This window comes from Bufo bufo, chromosome 5 (genome assembly GCF_905171765.1).
Source record: "Bufo bufo chromosome 5, aBufBuf1.1, whole genome shotgun sequence".
NCBI classification, from domain to species: Eukaryota; Metazoa; Chordata; class Amphibia; order Anura; family Bufonidae; genus Bufo; species Bufo bufo.
The window spans coordinates 259776468-259800276 of record NC_053393.1 but is presented as its reverse complement, the minus strand read 5'-3'; the positions used below and the strand labels follow the sequence as shown (position 1 = coordinate 259800276).

The 23809-nt window shown below is 45.9% G+C and overlaps 1 protein-coding gene across 1 annotated transcript in view; it reads right to left on the bottom strand.

Moving 5' to 3' along the window:
• SACM1L (SAC1 like phosphatidylinositide phosphatase) overlaps positions 1-12448 on the bottom strand; it is a 168685-nt gene extending 156237 nt beyond the window's left edge. Inside the window, exon 1 of the mRNA XM_040432192.1 lies at positions 12361-12448. The gene's annotated coding sequence lies outside the window, so the exon portion shown is untranslated. The remainder of the gene's footprint in view (positions 1-12360) is intronic.
• Between the last annotated feature and the right edge of the window lie 11361 nt (positions 12449-23809).

Below are 23809 nucleotides of genomic sequence, written 5' to 3'. Positions count from 1 at the left end.
GATTTTCCATTTTAATCAATTTTTTTCTCTAACACATCGATGGTTAACAGCCAAACAAAACTCAATATTTATTACCCAGATTCTGCGGTTTACAGAAACACCCCACATGTGGTCGTAAACTGCTGTATGGGCACACGGCAGGGCGCAGAAGGAAAGGAACTCCACATGGTTTTTAGATGCCATGTCCCATTTGAAGCCCCCTGATGCACCCTTACAGTAGAAACTCCCAAGAAGTGACCCCATTTTGGAAACTAGGGGATAAGGTGCCAGTTTTATTAGTACTATTTTTGGGTACATATGATTTTTTGATCATTCAATATAACACTTTATGGGGCAAGGTGACCAAAAAATTGGTTGTTTTAGCACAGTTTCTATTTATTTATTTTTACAGCGTTCACCTTAGGGGTTCAGTCAAGTGACATTTTTATAGAGCAGATTGTTACGGACGTAGCGATACCTAATATGTATACTTTTTCTCATTTATTAAAGTTTTACACAATAATAGCATTTTTGAAACCAAAAAATTATGTTTTAATGTGTCCATGTTCTGAGAGCTATAGTTTTTTTATTTTTTGAGAGATTTTCTTATGTAGGGGCTCATTTTTTGCGGGATGAGGTGACGGTTTTATTGGTACCATTTTGTGGGACATACGCGTTTTTGATCACTTGGTGTTGCACCTTTTGTGATGCAAGGTGACAAAAATTGCTTGTTTTGACACAGTTTTTTTTTTTTTTTTTTTTACGGTGTTCACCCGAGGGGTTAGGTCATGTGATATTTTTATAGAGCTGGTTTTTACGGACGCGGCAATACCTAATATGTATACTTTTTTTTATTTGTTTCACTTTAACACAATAATAGCATTTTTGAAACCAAAAAAATTATGTTTTAGTGTCTCCATGTTCTAAGAGCTATAGTTTTTTTTATTTTTTGAGAGATTTTCTTATGTAGGGGCTCATTTTTTGCGGGATGAGGTGACGGTTTTATTGGTACCATTTTGTGGGACATACGCGTTTTTGATCACTTGGTGTTGCACCTTTTGTGATGCAAGGTGACAAAAATTGCTTGTTTTGACACAGTTTTTTTTATTTATTTTTTACGGTGTTCATCCGAGGGGTTAGGTCATGTGATATTTTTATAGAGCTGGTTTTTACGGACGCGGCAATACTAAATATGTCTATTTTAATTTTTTTTTTTTTATTCCTAACTTGGGAACTTTTTTTTTTTTTACATGTGAAACTTTATTTTATTTTATTTTTTCAACCCTTTATTTTTTTTATTTTTTTTTACACTTTTCGTCCCCCATAAGGTCATACAAGACCTCTGGGGGACATTTACTTCACTTTTTCTTTTTTTTTTCACAGTTGATTTCTCCTGTAACTGGGGCTGAGATAGTAGCCCCAGTTACAGGACAAATGCACCCCTATAGAGGCTGTACAGCAGCAATCCTGCGCTGTACAGCCTCAGAGCAGGGCTGATCGAGGTCTCTGAGAGACCTCACACAGCCCCTGCACTCTCCGGTCACGGCGGTCACATGACCGCCGGGCCGGAACAGGAAGCGCACAGCGCTTCCTGCTCTGCAGACACAGCGCTCGGTGAGCGCTGTGTCTGCAGCGATCGTGAAGGCAGGGACACCTGGGCACTGTCCCTGCCTTGTCTTAGGGTTGCCCTGCTGTCACTGACAGCGGGCAACCCGATCAGCAGCTGCACGATTAGCGTGCAGCTGCTATTTCTGACAGGACGTTTTAAAACGTGCTGTCAGAAATAGACGTCCACCCATAGGACGTTTATATCCTATGGGCGGACGTGAGGCGGTTAACTGCAATACAAAAGCTGTAGTTTATGTGATCATCTGTGAACAATGCGATAAAATGTATGTAGGGTGTACTATAAGAAAATTTAAAAACAGAATTCTGGAACACTTAAACTATGTAGACAACCCCTCATACACCAACATATCAAATGCCGCAAGACATTTTATAGACAAACATAATCGCAGTGCAAAGCATATGCGATAGAATATGTTAAAACCCCTATTAGAGGAGGAGATATCAGGCACCTAGTAAATCTCAGAGAGGCTTTCTGGATATTCAAATTGGAGACAAGGTATCCAAAAGGTTTGAATATGAGAAGGGAAATCATGCATTTCTATTAGGAGAGCATAGAAAAGCGGGGTGTGGTTTTTCCCGGAATCCCAATGTGAATAGGTACCTACAAAACGCAGGAGGCACATAGCAGAGTTCCTCTTTCTTTTATCTGTATGTTCCCTAGTTTTTATGCTAACAATATGAGAAACAATGGGTAAGCGGCGAAAGAATTATTTCTATGCAACCCTACTATAATGTTTTTAATGTTAACTTTTGTATGTCAGATTTGAGTTGGAATGAGTCTGATGTTCCAGGTGATGACTAATAGCAATTAGTGTTTTGGGAAGTGGTTAAAATGATCCACCTCCATCCTCTCCTCCCCTTTTCCATGCCTTGGAGTGGGAGTGAACCTACATCTAATTATACACACTCATATGGCTATTTATACCTGAGAACATCATACGCACACCACTGTTACGAATAAGAAGTTTTCGAAACGCGTCAACAGCCAATACACCGGAGAGTTACTGTGTCCTACATGTCTGTGAATATTTGCCAATAAAGTACGGAGAAAAAGACACTTCAACAAAAGTGAGTGCTGGAGCCTACATTCTTTTATTTATTAGCATGAGACGGAGTCTACAACCCACACAAGTGGCTCAGGTAGTGCAGCTTATCCAGGATGGCACATCAATGCGAGCTGTGGCAAGAAGGTTTGCTGTGTCTGTCAGCGTAGTGTCCAGAGCAAGGAGGCGCTACCAGGAGACAGGCCAGTACATCAGGAGACCGTGGGAGGGCAACAACCCAGCAGCAGGTCCGCTACCTCCGCCTTTGTGCAAGGAGGAACAGGAGGAGCACTGCCAGAGCCCTGCAAAATGATCTCCAGCAGGCCACAAATGTGCATGTGTCTGCTCAAACGGTCAGAAACAGACTCCATGAGGGCCCGACGTCCACAGGTGGGGGTTGTGCTTACAGCCCAACACCGTGCAGGACGTTTGGCATTTGCCAGAGAACACCAAGATTGGTAAATTCGCCACTGGCGCCCTGTGCTCTTCCCAGATGAAAGCAGGTTCACACTGAGCACATGTGACAGAGTCTGGAGACGCCGTGGAGAACGTTCTGCTGCCTGCAACATCCTCCAGCATGACCGGTTTGGCATTGGGTCAGTAATGGTGTGGGGTGGCATTTCTTTGGAGGGCCGCACAGCCCTCCATGTGCTCGCCAGAGGTAGCCTGACTGCCATTAGGTACCGAGATGAGATCCTCAGACCCCTTGTGAGACCATATGCTGGTGCGGTTGGCCCTGGGTTCCTCCTAATGCAAGACAATGCTAGACCTCATGTGGCTGGAGTGTGTCAGCAGTTCCTGCAAGACGAAGGCATTGATTCTATGGACTGGCCCGCCCGTTCCCCAGACCTGAATCCAATTGAGCACATCTGGGACATCATGTCTCGCTCTATCCACAAACGTCACGTTGCACAACAGACTGTCCAAGAGTTGGCAGATGCTTTAGTCAAGGTCTGGGAGGAGATCCCTCAGGACACCGTCCGCCACCTCATCAGGAGCATGCATAGGCGTTGTAGGGAGGTCATACAGGCACGTGGAGGCCACACACACTACTGAGCCTAATTTTGACTTGTTTTAAGGACATTACATCAAAGTTGGATCAGCCTGTAGTGTTTTTTTCCACTTTAATTTTGAGTGACACTCCAAATCCAGAACTCCATGGGTTGAAAAATTTGATTTCCATCTTTTAATTTTTGTGTGATTTTGTTGTCAGCACATTCAACTATGTAAAGAACAAAGTATTTCAGAAGAATATTTAATTAACTCATATCTAGGATGTGTTATTTTTGTGTTCCCTTTATTTTTTTGAGCAGTATATTATCCCTGAAGCATAACAAATATGCACGAACCCCTAACTCATTACCTCTGTTAGATGCCAGACAAAGATTACGGGCATAGTTTGTTACCAGATAAGTTAGATAGATTTGACAACATATTTTTGTTGAGCCTTCTAAGGGCTCTTTCACACTTGCGTTGTTCTTTTCCGGCATAGAGTTCCGTCGTCGGGGCTCTATGCCGGAATAATCCTGATCAGGATTATCCCAATGCATTCTGAATAGAGAGAAATCCGTTCAAGATGCATCAGGATGTCTTCAGTTCAGGACCGGAACGTTTTTTGGCCGGAGAAAATACCGCAGCATGCTGTGCTTTTTGCTCCGGCCAAAAATCCTGAACACTTGCCGCAAGGCCGGATCCGGAATTAATGCCCATTGAAAGGCATTAATCCGGATCCGGCCTTAAGCTAAACGTCGTTCCGGCGCATTACCGGATCCGACGTTTAGCTTTTTCTGAATGGTTACCATGGCTGCCAGGACGCTAAAGTCCTGTTTGCCATGGTAAAGTGTAGTGGGGAGCGGGGGAGCAGTATACTTACCGTCCGTGCGGCTCCCGGGGCGCTTCAGAGTGACGTCAGGGCGCCCCACGTGCATGGATGACGTGATCGCATGGATCACGTCATCCATGCGCATGGGGCGCTCTGACGTCATTCTGGAGCGCCCCGGGAGCCGCACGGACGGTAAGTATACTGCTCCCCACTACTACTATGGCAACCAGGACTTTATTAACGTCCTGGCTGCCATAGTAACACTGAACGCATTTTGAAGACGGATCAGTCTTCAAATGCTTTCAGTTCACTTGCGGTGTTACGGATCCGGCGGGTACTTCCGGCAAATGGAGGACACGACGGATCCGGACAACGCAAGTGTGAAAGAGCCCTAAATCAGGATCTAAAATGTTACCTGTGACTGTTTGTGACACAATATTATCAGACATCACTCTCTTTAAAAGGGAGTCTGTCACCTCCATATGGCCATATACAGTGCCCTATAGCACACCTATACATTAATGCTATGGTACCTGTGTCTTTAGACTTGCAGAAGCTGGAAAAACGAACTTTGATTGATATGCAAATGAGCACTCGTAAGTGCCCAGGGGCGGCGTTCACTGTGTTGGTGCCCAGGCTGCCCTGCCTTTTTTCATTGTTCCCCCGCCCCAGCCTCTGCATATGCCCGCCCTCCCATTCCCTTGCGTCATCCTAAGGTCCGGCCGAGATCCCGCGACTGTGCACTGCCTCGCCGGGCCGGAGCATGCACACTGCGATGCCCATTGTTGGCACGGCATCGCTTTAACTACTGCGCATGCTCCGGTGAACAGCACAAAACCAGCCGTTCACCGGAGCATGCGCAGTAGTTAAATCGATGCCGTGCCAACAATGGGCATCGCAGTGTGCATGCTCCGGCCCGGCGAGGCAGTGCACAGTCGCGGGATCTCGGCCAGACCTTAGGATGACGCAAGGGAATAGGAGGGCGGGCATATGCAGAGACTGTGGCGGGGAAACAATAAAAAAAGGCAGGGCAGCCTGGGCACCAACACAGTGAACGCCGCCCCTGGGCACTTGCGAGTGCTCATTTGCATATCAATTAAAGTTCGTTTTTCCAGCTTCTGCAAGTCTAAAGACAAAAGGTACCATAACATTCAAGTATAGGTGTGCTATAGGGCAATGTAAGCACTGTATATGGCCATATGGAGGTGACAGACTCCATTTAATCCCCCTACTCCCCGCTTTAGGCTACTTTCACACTAGCGTTCAGGTGTCCGCTTGTGAGCTCCGTTTGAAGGCTCTCACAAGCGGCCCCGAACTGATCCGTCCAGTCCTAATGCATTCTAAATGGAGGCGGATCCGCTCAGAATGCATCAGTCTGGCAGCGTTTGTCCTCCGCTCAGCAGACGGACACCTGAACGCTGCTTGCAGCGTTCGGGTGTCCGCCTGGCCGTGCGGAGGCAAACGGATCCGTCCAGCCCTAATGCATTCTGAATGGATGCGGATCCGCTCAGAATGCATCAGTCTGGCTCCGTTTGTCCTCCGCTCCGCTCAGCAGGCGGATACCTGAACGCAGCTTGCAGCGTTCGGGTGTCCGCCTGGCCGTGCGGAGGCAAACGGATCCGTCCAGACTTACAATGTAAGTCAATGGGGACAGATCCGTTTGAAGTTGACACAGTATGGCTCAATTTTCAAACGGATCCGTCCCCCATTGACTTTCAATGTAAAGTCAAAACGGATCCGTTTGCATTATCATGAACAAAAAAAAAAATCATTTTTTTTTTTTTTTTTTTTGTTCATGGTAATGCAAACGGATCCGTTCTGAACGGATCTAAGTGTTTGCATTATAGGAGCGGATCCGTCTGTGCAGACACCAGACGGACCCGCTCTGAACGCAAGTGTGAAAGTAGCCTTACCCTCTTTATGGAGATTTGTGTTTGACTGTGTTCAATTGTTTAGGAGACCTTGCTTCTAATGTACGTTTATATATTTAAAAAGTTGGGCATCGAGTGGGATTGGCCATGATGTCTCATGCCTGGAGGGTTGAGTTGCGTTTGCTATAAGCTTCTCATTACTGACTACCCTCTCCCTCGAGGCATGTTGTCTCCCTTTTTTGAGCAAGTTTTGTGTTTTGTCTCTACAACATGTTTTGGATCTTACAGAATTGCCGGTCTTCAGACCAAATGTAATGGACTCCTGAACACTACCTTTTTGTGTTGCAATATTACTTGTGCACGTTATGATGTTGATGTACAAACTTACTTTATTTTTAATAAAAAGATTTAAAAAAATAATAATAATAATATTAATGACCTATCCGGAGAATAGGCCATTAATATCAAAACCCCGGACAACCTGTTTAAACTTAAACGGAGGGAAAACAATCCAAGATAGAAAATAGCTTTGCCTCCATTGTACTCCGAGATAAATCTTTCTTATTCAACTTGCCAGAGGAACATGGAAAAAAAATATATATATAAAAAAATCAGCAGCACAAAAGGTCTGCACTTAACATCTTGTTTCCGTATATAAAAATCCACATACGTATAAGTCCTTTTTTTAAAAAAAATAAACAAAGAAGCTTTAGGCTGGGTTTCCAGGTTCAAGTTTTTTTTTTGTTTTTTTTTACAGTTCATTGATGTCAAAGTCAGGAGCGTGGATATATAAAAAAGAAGACTACGGTTAGGTTCACACCCTTGAGGCATTTTTTCTGGTGTAGGATGAGAAAAATTAAAAACAAAAAACAGTGGCTTAGGATGGAGACCAACAGCGCTAAATGGACCCTACTGACTATAGTGGGTTCTGTCAGGTTACCTTTATGTTTTCTCTCATGCTGCTGAATAGGGATGAGTGAAGAAAGCTTTGGATCCTAAATCTGAAGTTGCTTCACTCAAAGCTTTGTTTTAATGCTGTACGGAGATTCGTCTCCATACAGCATTAAAATGTATGGGCTGCAGCAAGGCAAATTTGCTATCACTGAAGGACTTGAGATTTGATTTTTCAACTTAAAAACCATTGCGGTACGGCGGAGGATCTCTGCACAGCATTAAAACAAAGTTTTAAGCGAAGCAACTTTGGATCTAGGATCTGAAGCTCGCTTCGCTCATCCCTAGTGCTGAACATAAAATGCAGCTGCATGCATTGGTCATTTTGCTGCATTTTTGCCACAAACTACAGCTGAGGATTCAAACAGAACCTCGGCTGCAGATGTAAACTGAGCCTCAGCCGACCCATTATACGAGTCTGTTCTTTATGATCCGTTCCTGGCTGCATCAAAGGAGGGTGAATGTGGAAAGACTGCTTATACACGAGAACTACACGCACATGCGCCACCTGGTGGCCATAGAAAATTCTACCAGACCACTTTCATTATGATTCCCAATATGAAAAGAAATAAACACTGTGGAAAACTAGTATAAAGCCACAAACCCATTAAAAAGCACTGAATAAAGAGATAAAACCTATTGACCGAGCAGATATAATGTGACAGCTGCCGAGCCACACACAGAAAGCACTAATGTGCCCCTTCTTTCATCCTTTGCTGGTTTATGTCCATAATCCCATAATGGCTACCTGCAACATAGAAATGCGCTATATCTTTACTAGTGCACTGGATCCTGCTGTAAAACTAATGCAAGCAAATCTTGGAACAATTTTTTTTATTATTATTTCTACTGCAACCAAGCATTATAGGGGGGGGGGGGGTGTCAGCCAATAGCAGGCCGCCATGAGGACAAGCCTCCCTAGCATCACCCGCTAATAAGATCACAGGTGTGGAGATGTTCTTTCATGGCCCAGAGAAGCAGCAAGTGTTATGTACTTCAAAATGATACCAATAACTAGTAGTCGACCCGCAAAAAATTAACCTTCACACAGCTCTGTAGACCGAAAATAAAAAATAAGTATAAGTATGTGGTGACGCAAAAACATTTCTCTTTTCTTTCTAAATGTTTTTTTTACTGAGCAAAAGTAGTAAAAGTAGTATTGCTGGGTTTTTTTCCCCATCCCCCTCCCCCCAAATTTTTTTTTATAAAAGTTAGGCTACTTTCACACTAGCGTTCGGGGTTCCGCTTGCGAGTTCCGTTTGAAGGCTCTCACAAGCGGCCTCGAACGGATCCGTACTGCCCCAATGCATTCTGAGTGGACGCGGATCCGCTCAGAATGCATCAGTCTGGCAGCGTTCAGCCTCCGCTCAGCAGGCGGACACCCGAACGCAGCTTGCAGCGTTTGGTCGTCCGCCTGGCCGTGCGGAGCCAAATGGATCCGTCCAGACGTACAATGTAAGTCAATGGGGACGGATCCGTTTGAAGTTGACACAATATGGTGCAATTTCAAACGGATCCGTCCCCCATTGACTTTCAATGTAAAGTCTGGACGGATCCGTCTGAACTACTTTCACACTTAGAATTTTTTCTGAACTATAATGCAGACGGATCCGTTCTGAACGGATCCAAACGTCTGCATTAGGCCTCCTGCAAACGAACGTATTTTTTTGCGGTCCGCAAAAACGGGTCCCGTTTTTCCGTGATCCGTGACCGTTTTTTCATCCGTGGGTCTTCCTTGATTTTTGGAGGATCCACGGACATGAAAAAAAAGTCGTTTTGGTGTCCGCCTGGCCGTGCGGAGCCAAACGGATCCGTCCTGAATTACAATGCAAGTCAATGGGGACGGATCCGTTTGACGTTGACACAATATGGTGCCATTTCAAACGGATCCGTCCCCATTGACTTTCAATGTAAAGTCTGGAGTCCCTTTTATACCATCGAATCAGAGTTTTCTCCAATCCGATAGTATATTTTAACTTGAAGCGTCCCCATCACCATGGGAACGCCTCTATGTTAGAATATACTGTCGGATATGAGTTAGATCGTGAAACCTCATTTCCGACAGTATATTCTAACACAGAGGCGTTCCCATGGTGATGGGGACGCTTCTAGTTAGAATATACTACAAACTGTGTACATGACTGCCCCCTGCTGCCTAGCAGCATCCGATCTCTTACAGGGGGCTGTGATCAGCACAATTAACCCTTCAGGTGCCGCACCTGAAGGGGTTAATTGTGCTATCATATCCCCCCTGTAAGAGATCAGGGCTGCCAGGCAGCAGGGGGCAGACCCCCCCTCCCCCCTCCCCAGTTTGAATATCATTGGTGGCCAGTGCGGCCCCCCCCCTTCCTCCCTCTATTGTAATAATTCGTTGGTGGCACAGTGTGCGCCCCCCCCGCCCCCCTCTATTGTAATAAATCGTTGGTGGCACAGTGTGCGCCCCCCCCCTTCCTCCCTCTATTGTAATAAATCGTTGGTGGCACAGTGTGCGCCCCCCCCCCCCTTCCTCCCTCTATTGTAATCGTTGGTGGCACAGTGTGCGCCCCCCATTGGCCCCCCTCCCTCTATAGCATTAACAACATTGGTGGCCAGTGTGCGGCCTCCCATCTACCCCCCCTCCCCCCACGATCATTGGTGGCAGCGGGTTACTAGCAATAGTACAATAGTAAAAGATTCATACTTACCTGGGAGCTGCGATGTCTGCTTCCGGCCGGGAGCTCCTCCTACTGGTAAGTGACAGTTCATTTAGCAATGACACTTACCAGTAGGTGGAGCTCCCGGCCGGACACGAACATCGCAGCAGCCGGTAAGTATGAATCTTCTACTATTGTACTATTGCTAAGTAACCATGGCAACCAGCGTCCTGGTTGCCATGGTTACCGATCGGAGCCCCAGCGATTAAACTGGGACTCCGATCGGAACTCCGCTGCCACCAATGATGGGGGGGGGGGGAGATGGGAGGCCGCACACTGGCCACCAATGTTGTTAATGCTATAGAGGGAGGGGGGGCCGATGGGGGGCGCACACTGTGCCACCAACGAATAATTACAATAGAGGGAGGAAGGGGGGAGGGGCGCACACTGTGCCACCAACGAATAATTACAATAGAGGGAGGGGGGGGGGGTCGCACTGGCCACCAATGAGATTTACACTGGGGAGGGGGGGGAGGGTCTGCCCCCTGCTGCCTGGCAGCCCTGATCTCTTACAGGGGGCCGTGATCAGCACAATTAACCCCTTCAGGTGCCGCACCTGAAGGGGTTAATTGTGCTGATCACGGCCCCCTGTAAGAGATCGGGTGCTGCCAGGCAGCAGGGGGCAGTCTTGTACAAAGTTTGTAGTGTATTCTAACTAGAAGCGTCCCCATCACCATGGGAACGCTTCTGTGTTAGAATATACTGTCGGTTCTGAGTTTTCACGAAGTGAAAACTCAGCTTTGAAAAAGCTTTTATACAGACGGATCTTCGGATCCGTCTGTATAAAAACTAACCTACGGCCACGGATCACGTACACGGATGCCAATCTTGTGTGCATCCGTGTTCTTTCACGGACCCATTGACTTGAATGGGTCCGTGAACCGTTGGCCGTGAAAAAAATAGGACAGGTCATATTTTTTTTCACGGCCAGGAAACACGGATCACAGATGCGGCTGCAAAACGGTGCATTTTCAGATTTTTCCACGGACCCATTGAAAGTCAATGGGTCCGCGAAAAAAAGCGGAAAACGGCACAACGGCCACGGGTGCACACAACGGTCGTGTGCAGGAGGCCTTATAGGAGCGGATCCGTCTGTGCAAACACCAGACGGATCCGCTCTGAACGCAAGTGTGAAAGTAGCCTTAGTTCACATCAGCGTTCAGCCTTTCCATTCTCCTGCTCCGTTATAGGAGCAGGAGAACGGAAAGGACAGATTCGGCACATAACTAAGCCGAACGGAGCCTACGAACCCCATAGACTATAATGGGGTCCGTTAGGTTTCCGCTCAGAAGATGATTTTGGAGCGGAGACAAAAGTTGTTCATGCAGGACTTTTGTCTCCGCTCCAAAATCATCTTCTGAGCGGAAACCTAACGGACCCCATTATAGTCTATGGGGTCCGTAGGCTCAGTTATGTGCCGAATCTGTCCTTTCCGTTCTCCTGCTCCTATAACGGAGCAGGAGAACGGAAAGGCTGAACGCTGATGTGAACTCGGCCTTACTCAGTAAGTTATGTGCAACCCAAAATGGCACCATTAAAAATACTTGTCCCGCCAAAAAAAATAATAATTGCTTGGTCACTAAGGGTCAAAATAGGGTGGTGACTAATAGGTTAAATGGGTTGCCCAAGTTCATATTTATTTATTTTTTATATTACTCACTCTCCAGGACCCCCCTTTGTTCCAGTGTCACCGCACCTGTCCTCCCTCAGGGTTGCCAACCAGAATTTTACTTTTTTCTGGACAACTTATCCCAAAATCACAGACAGAATTTTTTATGGACAAATTGGAAAACCATAATGATTGATAGAGAATGATGTCCATAGCTCATGATACTGACAACAACTCATCACCAGCATTTCCTGTGAACTGTAAAATAATGATAATTACCGCCAAAATAATCTAGTCAAGTATCACCAGCCTCATACAAATCACGAACACGTCTATTTCTTTTCACGGACACAGGAAAAAAAGTCACCTAATTTTACGGACTGTTCCAAAATGTCCTCCCTGCCACTGTGAACATGATGTAATGTTTTGGCTGAAGTGATGACATGCCAGTGCATGACCGATGCAGACAATCACCGGTCTCAGCGGTACACAACACAAGACCACTGAGGCCAGTGATTGGTTACTGCAGCCACATGCAGTATACACACATTTGTATTAGTATTATTCTAATAGCTGCTTGTCTCTGGGCAGGAGCCTAGGATCAGATGTGCCAGCTGCACCAGCCACCACATCAGAAGACATGACATGTGAAGAAGGCTCATGAAGGACCCAGGCTGAGAGGAGGGCAACCGCACAATAATGGAAAGAATTCCTACAGTGAGAGCAGCTAACCCACCACACCGAACAAAAGGCTTCTACTCACAGCTTCAAGTGCTCATAGACCAGCGCCATAGTCTGCAACCTCTACTGACTTGCCAGCAATTCACAGCGAACGTAAGACATATAACCCGCACTCTATGACAGGCCCTCGTCTGCGCAAGTCACATTCCCTGCACCTACTTCCTGTTACGTAGAACTACGGAGGCCGGCGAGGACGCTGCAACTGCGAAAGCAAAGCAGAAAGGCTACAGAGTGATGCGAGGACAAATGGCATGGAAGCCATCACTTTGTATTCCAAGCTGCTGTGTACCGTGTTTTATCAGAATAATGAGTCCACATCATACCCTCTTTTTTCAGGAATAGGGAAGATGGACAGCAGTGTATAATGAGCTTTCACTAATATTAAGTGTATGACATGTAGAATATGCAGATGAATATAGAGGACACCGGTAAATAGTACATACATTACCAAAAAGGTCATACACTGGCCTGAAATACTGAATGACCCTGCATAGCTGGCAACAGTCCTGAATTTTCAGAGAGTCCTGGCAAATTTGGGATGTTCCAAGCCAAAAAATGGCGTGACCTTTTATACAGAGCGCCATGTGGTCGTACCCAAAGGAAATCGATGTGAAAATTACCCCTGCAGGGGAGGTGTACTGAAATCACTTCACCTGAAGCCATACTGAAGAGATGAAGGAGTTTTCCTTGAGTAATGTCAGACATCATATAGCACAGGGCAGTCTCATTCCCACAAGTTAGAACCAGCCCTGTACCTCACATGGATCCAGAGATCTCTCCATTCACTGCTCCAATTGTTCCGCTAGATTTATTTCAAGCTGTTAGCATAGGGACATGTCCTTTCTGCTGCAGCTGGTGGCTGAGCATGTATTCCAACCTCATTGAGCTGGACAAAGAAATTAGAAAAAGAACAAACAGCAGGTGGCGCTATACAGATACATTTTATTTAATAACTCAGTGGCTATACAAAATTTTTAATTACATTCAATTACAAAAGTATTCATCTCCAGGTGCTGGTTTGAGAAATATTGAATATTTTTCATGCGACAACCCCGGCTACGTCTACACGACGACATTTGTTGCACTAATGTCGCGCGACAATTTTTATAATGTCAGTCTATGGTGTCGCACTGCAACATGCAACATGATGCGACTGCAACGCAACAGTCACAGAAAATCCATTCGAGATGGATTTTTCTGTGACTGTTGCGTCGCAGTCGCAGCATGTTGCATGTTGCAGTGCGACACCATAGACTGCCATTATAAAAATTGTCACGCGACATTGGTGCAACAAAATGTTGCGCTACAAATGTTGCAGTGTAGTTGTGCCCTATCTGTCGCACGACAAATGTCGTCGTGTAGACGTAGCCTAAAGGTGAGGGATAAACTGAAGCATGTGACATACTGCAATATGGATATGATCGTAGATGGCCATTTGGACCTGTTACACCTTGTCCTATCAAGCATGGTTCCATCTAATTGAGTGTGTTAATCTACAGAACAATATTTACTGCCACGTGGACAATATACACAAGCTGCCAAAACGGCCACTATGACAAATAAAAGAAATCGGTGTTTAGCAGAAGAGAAACATAGAAACATAGAATGTGTCGGCAGATAAGAACCATTTGGCCCATCTAGTCTGCCCAATATATCTGAATCCTATTAATAGTCCCTGGCCCTATCTTAAGAGGATGCATCCAAGGTAGTGTTCACGTTGATAAACCACGTGAATGTGGATTGCGCACAGTGGCTGCCAGCGTCCACTCTTTACAGACTAGAAATAAGATGGCTTTGGGTTTCCTATGCTAGTGGAATAAACACTCATAAATAGGGCACAATATTTCTCAATGCATTTACGCTGGATAAATGACATAAATATCCTGATGAATCTCCCCATACAGCATATTGTACAATTATCTGGCAAAAGCCACCACTACGGAGAGTTCAATGCATAGCGATTTTTAAATCACTCTTTTCCTCAATGGAATTTGCTAAATCTTTTTTTGCATTTTGCTTCCCATAGTGGTGGCTGCATGGAAATGCAGGGTTTTCATGTCAGGAACAAAAGAAGGTGGTTAGCTCCACTCCCTTCTCTCATGCTCCATAGCAGTACCATGGTCTGCTCAGCTGAGCATGAGTATTGTTTCTTTCAGCAGAAAAGGGATGACTTTCCATACGTGGCACATATCCTTGTGCTGAGTTCATGTGGCATTCACAGTACAAAGTATGTTGAACAAAGAGCTGTGGCCTCGGTCAGCAAACCTGTCTGTAGAGATCCATATTTGCCACTAGGCACTAGAGGTCCAGTACCTAGGTTGGCACCTAGCCGGGGGTGGCATCAGCAGACAGGGAAAAAATATATTTTTTCAATCCATTCATTCCCTGCCCCACATCTGACTTGCTCGGAAATCAGCATCTTTCCAGGGGAGGAGTGGGGCACAGTTCACCAGCCGCATAGCAGAGACAGAGGGAGTCTAGCAATTCTCCTTCCTCTCCTCTGTAGAACAAAGAGATTGGTGGCACAGCAGCAGGGTTCAGTCGGCTGTTACAATCAGAGGCTGAACACCAAACCAGCAGTATGGAAGTGCTTCCCGCCACCTCAAGAAATCCAGACCTGCACTACAAGGAGATTGGAGCAGGAAGGACAGGCCCTGCCTGCTGCTCCATTTGGAGCCTGCACATGACTTCGCCCTGAAGCAGTGCTTCCCCACACCTCAGCTTACTCTACTCACTACTACTCACTGCTTTCTGTAGAATTTCCTCAAGGTGGGGGTTGTATTTACCCCATAGTAGTTCCAATGAACATGGCAACTCAGCCCGCAAAAAATAAGCCCTCATGTAGCTCAGCTGAAAGAGAAATAAAAAATGTATATTTCTTTAAAAATGGTGACGAATACCATTATTTAAAAAAAATATTTATTTTATTGTCTATTTGTAGTAGGCCATGAAAATATGTTTGGTATCACCGTAATCATACCAACACACAGTATAAAGATAACATGTCATTTATATCACATGGTGTACGCTGTAAAAAATACCCTGATCACCAGTGACGGAATATGTATTCTCCACACAAAATATTATTCCATAATATACTCTGCAGTTTATGTATGCCCCTAAATGATTCAACTGGAATTCCAGTAAAGCCCCAAACAGGATTACTACTTTTCATTACATCCCTAGATGAGAAACCCAAGGGATGTAGTTACATAAAGCGGTCACTTCTTAGGGGTTTCCACTGTACTGGTACCTTGAAGGTGCTTCAAAAGCAACATGGTACCGATAACCCAATCCATCAAAATCCATGCTTCAAAAGCCCAACGGCAGTTTGGTGGTCTTTCCTTTCTGAACCAGTAGAACCCACCTAAGGGGTATGATGGCTTATGATGCCACAAGTTGAAATGCCGTATGTTTGGAAAAATTGCTACTTTCAGTTTGCACAGTCCGCTATGCATTAATTTCTGCAAAATGTGGAGGAAAATGTCACACTGAGGCCAGTCATTGGCTGCAGCTGCGCACATGAACCAATCCATGCAGACGGGGACCAGAAGACCAGAGAAGAGCGCCGGGGAGCTGAAACAGCAGCAGGATGTAAGCATGGACTTTTCCACAGTTATTCCAGGCATGGTTGCAAATTAACCCCTTCCCGACATATGAAGTAATAATACGTCATGGCGGCAAGTGACATGTTGCATTTTGATATACAATTATGTCATGGTGGTCGGGCGGGCACCGGAGCGGTGCTCGCCCGATCACTGCAGTGGCCCGGGAGTCCCTGATAGCCGGGCTCCTGCTGTATCCGCCGGCATCGCTATAAAAGACGATGCTGGCGGATTAACCCCTTTTATGCCGCGGTCAGCGCTGACCATCGCATAGAAGGTGCATGCGGCGGGTGAGGGAGCCCATCGGATCCCTGAGCTGCTGTGGCAAGGACCCAATGGGTGACAAGGCAGCGCGATGCCATGCACAAGCTGCCCAATGAATCGCATGGCATAGGGACCTGCCATCTACGGGGGCCGAGGAGATCCTACCCCAGGCTGGGTCTCCTAGGCAACCTGTTAGTGTATTACTCATTATAGATGTATTGTAATGCATTGCAGAGGGGATCAGACCCTCAAAAGTTGAAGTCCCAGAGTGGGACAGAAATAAAGTAAAAAAAAAAAAAAGCAAAAAAAGTGTTATTAAAGTTTCAATTAAAAAAAGAAAAATAACGCCCTTTTCCCCTGATATTATAATAAAAAATTGAAATAAAAGTAAAAAAACACACATATTAGGTATCACTGCGTCCATAACGACCGGCTCTATAAATATATCACATGATCCACCCCGTCCGATAAACACCGTAAAAAAAAAATGCCATGTCAAAAAAAGCCATTTTTGTAACCTTACATCACAAAAAGTACAACACCAAGCGATCAAAAAGGCATATGTAACATCCCAGAGTATGTCACGAAACTCTCTTCACCCAGCTTCATGATGTTAAGATGTGAATGTGTTAATATCCTATGTAATCTGACATTGCATTTGTGTTTAATATGTATATGCTGTAATTCCAAATGTACACCAGCAGGTGGCAGCAATATGTAGTCAGAACAAAGCCAGTTAGTATACCTAGACTGGAATATACCATTCCAGGCTAGCTTCCCCCTTCTGAGGAGGAGTGGAATGTTCCCACTCTTACTTCAGAGGGAGGACAGAAAGTTCTAGGGAGTGTGTACCAGCCACCCCCTGTTGGGGTAGGCTGTGTGAATAGGAGCTCCCAGAAACAGGGAAACCAACTAAGGATTCAGGCCTAACCTGAGGCCTAAAGCAACCATCCCAGCCTGAGTTCCTTACCTCAGCTGGATGACAAAGAAAGCAGCCATCTTCAGAACTACTAGATCTCCAGGAAGAAACCACCATTCCCTGCGAGCAGTCCTGTAAGTACAGATTCCAAATACAAGGAGAAGATAAGTACCTCCATAGCTAGTCAGGCCCAAACAAAGCAGAAGATAGACAGAGCAGAAGACAGATACCTGCCAGATTCTTAAAGGCGTATGTCCAGATGCAGAATATAGATATAATTCCTGCCACATATTGCCAATACCTGCTGGGACCCTAGGCTATTGCTGTAGCATTATATGGATCTAGAGCTGCATAAGATAACCTCAAGTAAAGACAAGTTGGACCCTATTCTCTGTGTGGAATTCCATCATTCCTCCATTACTCCTATTTACAACACTCAATTTGTTGCATGTGAGCCAGGATACAGAAGTCCAGCCGTACTACAGGTAGGAGACACCGTTGAAACAATACAGAGACAATATCCCCCTCTGGCATTCCTAACCTAGTACATGAGCTATACCATCTTAAAGGGCCCTATTACAGTACCTGCACAAGCTGCAACTGGCATCACGAACTTAGTTACACCTAAATCTGACCCACTGCATAGCAGCCCCAATGACCCTGTGTCCTGCTCGTTGCATCAAGTGGCGTCACGAACAGGATCGGATTAAATTGTGTGTCCATCCCTAGCAACAGAACCGCATCTAATTGCGCTAAAAAACGGACTTAAAAAACTGCATGTTCACAGTATAACAATCAGGGCTGAAGATTGTACCAAAACAGCTTAAAAAGTGACTTGCTTACTTGCATTGCTGTGCCAAAGAAAGCGCTGCACGTGCGCTGCTGCACACAAAGTGTTAATTCGGCATTGTGGAGATTCGCCATATTCGTTCCAAGATGGCGCTGCATCTTCATGCTGAAAGACAAAGAAATCAAGAAACGCCCTCCCAGGAGCGCGAAAACGAGGAATACGCCCCCCAGAAGCGGGAAAATATGACTACGCCCCCTCAGGGAAAGCGCAAAGATATCGAATACGCCCCTTCAGGAGCGGGAAACTTGGAGAACGCCCTCTATGGACTTTCCTATGATCAGGCCAGAGGTGATAAAAGCTCCACCCTCTGTGCCCCTCCTTTAGTGTTAGCAATCAGCGTGTGCCGGAGCACAGTGAAGATGGCCTATCAACGACCCAGATGGAATGCCATGGCCATTGATGGGGAGGACGTGTACCCAGCACAGCCTATGGAGATCCGGGTCTCTCAGCTAATACAGAGACGCGGACCCTCAGCTCTGGCTGCCCGACAGGAGGCCGTGAATACCCCTGCGCTCCAGATCCCTGCTGCATCTAGCCTACCTGAGCTATCGGAGATGCCTGAGGTGATCGATGAAGTCCCGGTTCCTGACAGCGGCGTTCCAGACCTGGTAATCAGACCCACCTTCCCACTCCTACGGCGGCAACATGTATCTTCCTGGCGGGTAGCCCTACACCTGAGGAGCTACGAACTTTGTGATCATATTCCTGGAGTGCTCACTAGGTAGGTTCGGGGGGATTATTCTTTATGCCGCTGCATGAGCCTCTTTGCAAATTATCTCTATGTGATCCTAATGCCATCACCAATCTCAGATTTGCAGTCTGCATCTAGGCGTTTGAATTCACTAACCGTGCCGCTGATTTACCGTATGTAATCCGCCATTAGGCAACTACTTATTAATCTTGGGTCTGTTTTTGCGTTATAAGTGTTCATGTATCAACGCATTTATTTATGCACATATCATTGGACTGGACCTGCTATTGCCACTGTCACGAGCTTCCGGTCCTCAGTATACCTACCCCTTATCACCCCCTGATGATCCCACTGCTGTGGGTGAAACGCGTCGGGGTTGTAGGTCATCTATTGTCATTATATTTGTGTTTATTTGTGCGTGTGTCTGTATGTATATTTTTTATCCTCTTGGTGGACCCTGTACCTCCTGGCAGACTGTCACGAGGGCTGAATACAGTGGACACCTATCTAAATCTCCTATTGTGTGCTAGTTATCCGAGTTATCCGTTAGGATACCACTCTTCACCTATCTCCCTCCACTGTTCACCTTACTAGGGACAGCCAGGAGGTTGAGAATAGGCACGTGGACAGGGCGTCCCCACCATCAGGAGACGTCCCTGGGCAGAGGACCAGTTTAGGGTGTCAGTGCTAGGGATTTCCTTCCCCACCACTTACCCAGTGCATCTCGCTGTATACTGGCCTCTTACCTCGGATTTAATATTTAGATTTCTTGTGTTTATGTATACTTCTATATTTCTTATTAAATTGAGCCATCTTATGTTATAACAGGGTACCCTTGCTGGACTTTCTGTTTTCTATACAAATACTCTGATTTGATATAATACTGATATCTTTATTGCTGGACTTTTCTGGTAATCGAGTACCAGGAGGCCGTGGATCCCTCCGCCGTGTATAGTGCACCCGCGGAAGCTGACGAACCTGCCCGGATAGATGTAGACATCGTGCCCGCTCCCGCAGAGGCCGTCGCTGACGTCACTCCACCAGCAGAGAAGAAGGCCGTGATCCAGATGGCGCCTGAATCCGGAGAGGACCAGCGGAGGACACCGGAACCGGCTGCCCGGCCACGACATCAGGTAGGAGCTACCCCGCTCCCTGAGGCCCAGGCCCGGTCCATGTCCGCTCCACCGCCACGTCCAGAGACCCCATCACCGCCAATCAACCTGCGGCCTACCAAGCCACAGCCACCTACTGGTGCGGTGGAGGCGGCCAGGGATTCCACTCCACCGCCCAGCTACAGCCAGCTCAGCAGCCTCAACCCAGAGGTACCCCATGAGATCACCGCATTTGCCCAGACGGCCTGGGAATACAAGTCAGCCATAGAAGAGTGGGTGAAGGAGGTACTAGACAGCCCCCAGTCCGGAGATCCCGTCCTGACCAGGCGTACAGGAACCGTCCTATGGTTCTCTGTAGAAAGAGGCGTGTGTTTCCTCCAAGATAACCATTCGGGCACAGAGGTATTTGTAGGCCGCAGATCAGTGAAGCGTCACTACTTGCCCCAAGAGAGGCGTAACTTGTACATTGGGGACCAGGTGGAATACACCCCCATGCGGTCCATGCAAGGACTATTTGAGGCTGGAATCACCCTGCTCCAGAAACCTCTCTCCCCTGCCATCACCCCAGAGACCTGGCAGGAAGATCCAGGCTCTGCGGCAAAGACCAGATGTCTCCAAGAAACTCCAGATGGCTGCCTAGTCTTCAGGGAACAGCCTCAACCAGCCCCTGTACCTCTCATTCCGGATTTGTCACCGCCACCAACCCTGAGGGTCGGACAAATAAACTACAGCGTCCTTACCTTTAACCCTAAGGTCCAGCCCTGCTTCATGCCACCCTATACGCTCCCATGGAAGCAGCCACAGGCTAATGTTCCAGCACTTCCTGAGCCATTGAAGCCTGAAGTTCTTCCCCTTCCTGCACCGACTGTGGATCCCGGTTTGCAGCAAGCAACAGCTACATTCTCCAGGTTGGCTGTACAGCCAATCCCTACTGTGACAGGTAGAGGTCGCTGGCGCACCACAGTGAACACTACCCTAAGCCACCAGCAGAGGCAAGATGTTCCTCTCATGAGGTTCAGCAGCTCCAGTAGTGACGAGGAGCTAGACACCTACCTGTAAGGTGTCCCCTGTTGTGCATTTTCATACGTATACAATATTATCTAATGACATGATAATCAAAATGAATGCTCATCTCATTGCCTTTAAGAATAAGATCAGCCTGAACCAAAGTTATATTATATGGCTGAAAAAACCAAGATGAGTTCATGGCAAGTTCAGTTTATAAAAAAAATAATAATAATTGTGAACATAAACGGACATTGTATTAAAAGTTATTGCTAAAGATATGAGACCATCTGTTAAGGAGTAAGTCAACTCCCCAAGACATGTATGTCTGGAGGGAACAAGGTTACTTGATAAGGGTTCATATCCTTGGGGCACACCTGCTGTATGAGGTTAAATTTATATATTCATAATTATATTATATATATATCTCTGCATGGTATATTTAGTTTACAACATATGTTAATCAATAATTCATATAATCTGTTATCTATGTGTAACAATGTATCGATTTATATATATGTCATACCATGTATTTACCATTTAGAAGGTATTGTAGAAGGTACAGAAACAAGTAAGTTTATGTTAATTGGGTGTCTGGGAGAAGTAAATGCCATTTCAAAATAATAGTTATTCATGGATGAAGATAAGTGAAATGTACAAGTTCCGATGCCAAGCATCAAAGCCGCTATATAAAATTTTCATCAAGTCAACCTATATTTCAAAAAGATAGGAGAAGACAGTCAACTCCAACAAGTCCAGGATATAGGTAATTAAAAATGTCAGGAAAAGACCTTCCTCAATGATTTAGTGAGAAAGGTCAACGAGGTCCTGTGAACATATTATTAGATATTTAATTTTAATGCTTAAAAGTTGGGATGTTCATCTACAGTACCGCAGTGCCATCTGGAGGCAGATGGACAACATTATATTATTTCATTATTTGTTCTATACCATATTAGGAGTTGATATTACATCATGATGTTATTAGCATGCGAGTACACGCACCTTACCTGATTGGGAATCCTTAATTTAAAGGGGATGATTCTTAGATAAGGGGGGGAATAATTACTCGTGTATGAAGAGGCTAGCAAGAGAAAAAAAAGGCAAGAGCTGGAGATTAAAAAAGGAAAAGAGAGAAGTGGAGCTCTCTAGAGGGGTCTATCGAGATGAAAGCCATAATGAGATGCGCTAGGATGGACCACCCAGCTTTCCTAGGAGCAGAAGTGAGATTCATACTAGGACTTGGTAAGAGATACAGAAAATGATATTTCATTTTATTAAGACTAATTTGATAGTGTGGGTGAAATTATACCATCTAGATTGGCGAATAAATAAATGATTAAATTAATTGATCATCTCCATATTGAGATGTAGTCTTAGGATATTGTGAGGCTTCATTCTACCTGCAGAAGAATCTAGACTCATAATCTAGCAAAGCATTAAATGATTGCATATATATATATATATATATATATATATATATATATATATATATACACTGCTCAAAAAAATAAAGGGAACACTTAAACAACACAATGTAACTCCAAGTCAATCACACTTCTGTGAAATCAAACTGTCCACTTAGGAAGCAACACTGAGTGACAATCAATTTCACATGCTGTTGTGCAAATGGGATAGACAACAGGTGGAATTATAGGCAATTAGCAAGACACCCCCAATAAAGGAGTGGTTCTGCAGGTGGTGACCTGACCACTTCTCAGTTCCTATGCCTCCTGGCTGATGTTTTGGTCACTTTTGAATGCTGGCGGTGCTTTCACTCTAGTGGTAGCATGAGACGGAGTCTACAACCCACACAAGTGGCTCAGGTAGTGCAGCTTATCCAGGATGGCACATCAATGCGAGCTGTGGCAAGAAGGTTTGCTGTGTCTGTCAGCGTAGTGTCCAGAGCATGGAGGCGCTACCAGGAGACAGGCCAGTACATCAGGAGACGTGGAGGAGGCCGTAGGAGGGCAACAACCCAGCAGCAGGACCGCTACCTCCGCCTTTGTGCAAGGAGGAACAGGAGGAGCACTGCCAGAGCCCTGCAAAATGATCTCCAGCAGGCCACAAATGTGCATGTGTCTGCTCAAACGGTCAGAAACAGACTCCATGAGGGTGATATGAGGGCCCGACGTCCACAGGTGGGGGTTGTGCTTACAGCCCAACACCGTGCAGGACATTTGGCATTTGCCAGAAAACACCAAGATTGGCAAATTCGCCACTGGCGCCCTGTGCTCTTCACAGATGAAAGCAGGTTCACACTGAGCACATGTGACAGACGTGACAGAGTCTGGAGACGCCGTGGAGAACGTTCTGCTGCCTGCAACATCCTCCAGCATGACCGGTTTGGCATTAGGTCAGTAATGGTGTGGGGTGGCATTTCTTTGGAGGGCCGCACAGCCCTCCATGTGCTCGCCAGAGGTAGCCTGACTGCCATTAGGTACCGAGATGAGATCCTCAGACCCCTTGTGAGACCATATGCTGGTGCGGTTGGCCCTGGGTTCCTCCTAATGCAAGACAATGCTAGACCTCATGTGGCTGGGGTGTGTCAGCAGTTCCTGCAAGACGAAGGCATTGATGGTATGGACTGGCCCGCCCGTTAACCAGACCTGAATCCAATTGAGCACATCTGGGACATCATGTCTTGCTCTATCCACCAATGTCACGTTGCACCACAGACTGTCCAGGAGTTGGCAGATGCTTTAGTCCAGGTCTGGGAGGAGATCCCTCAAGAGACCATCCGCCACCTCATCAGGAGCATGCACAGGCGTTGTAGGGAGGTCATACAGGCACGTGGAGGCCACACACTACTGAGCCTCATTTTGACTTGTTTTAAGGACATTACATCAAAGTTGGATCAGCCTGTAGTGTGGTTTTCCACTTTAATTTTGAGTGTGACTCCAAATCCAGACCTCCATGGGTTAAAAAACTTGACTTCATTTTTTAATTTTTGTGTGATTTTGTTGTCAGCACATTCAACTATGTAAAGAACAAAGTATTTCAGAAGAATATTTAATTAATTCAG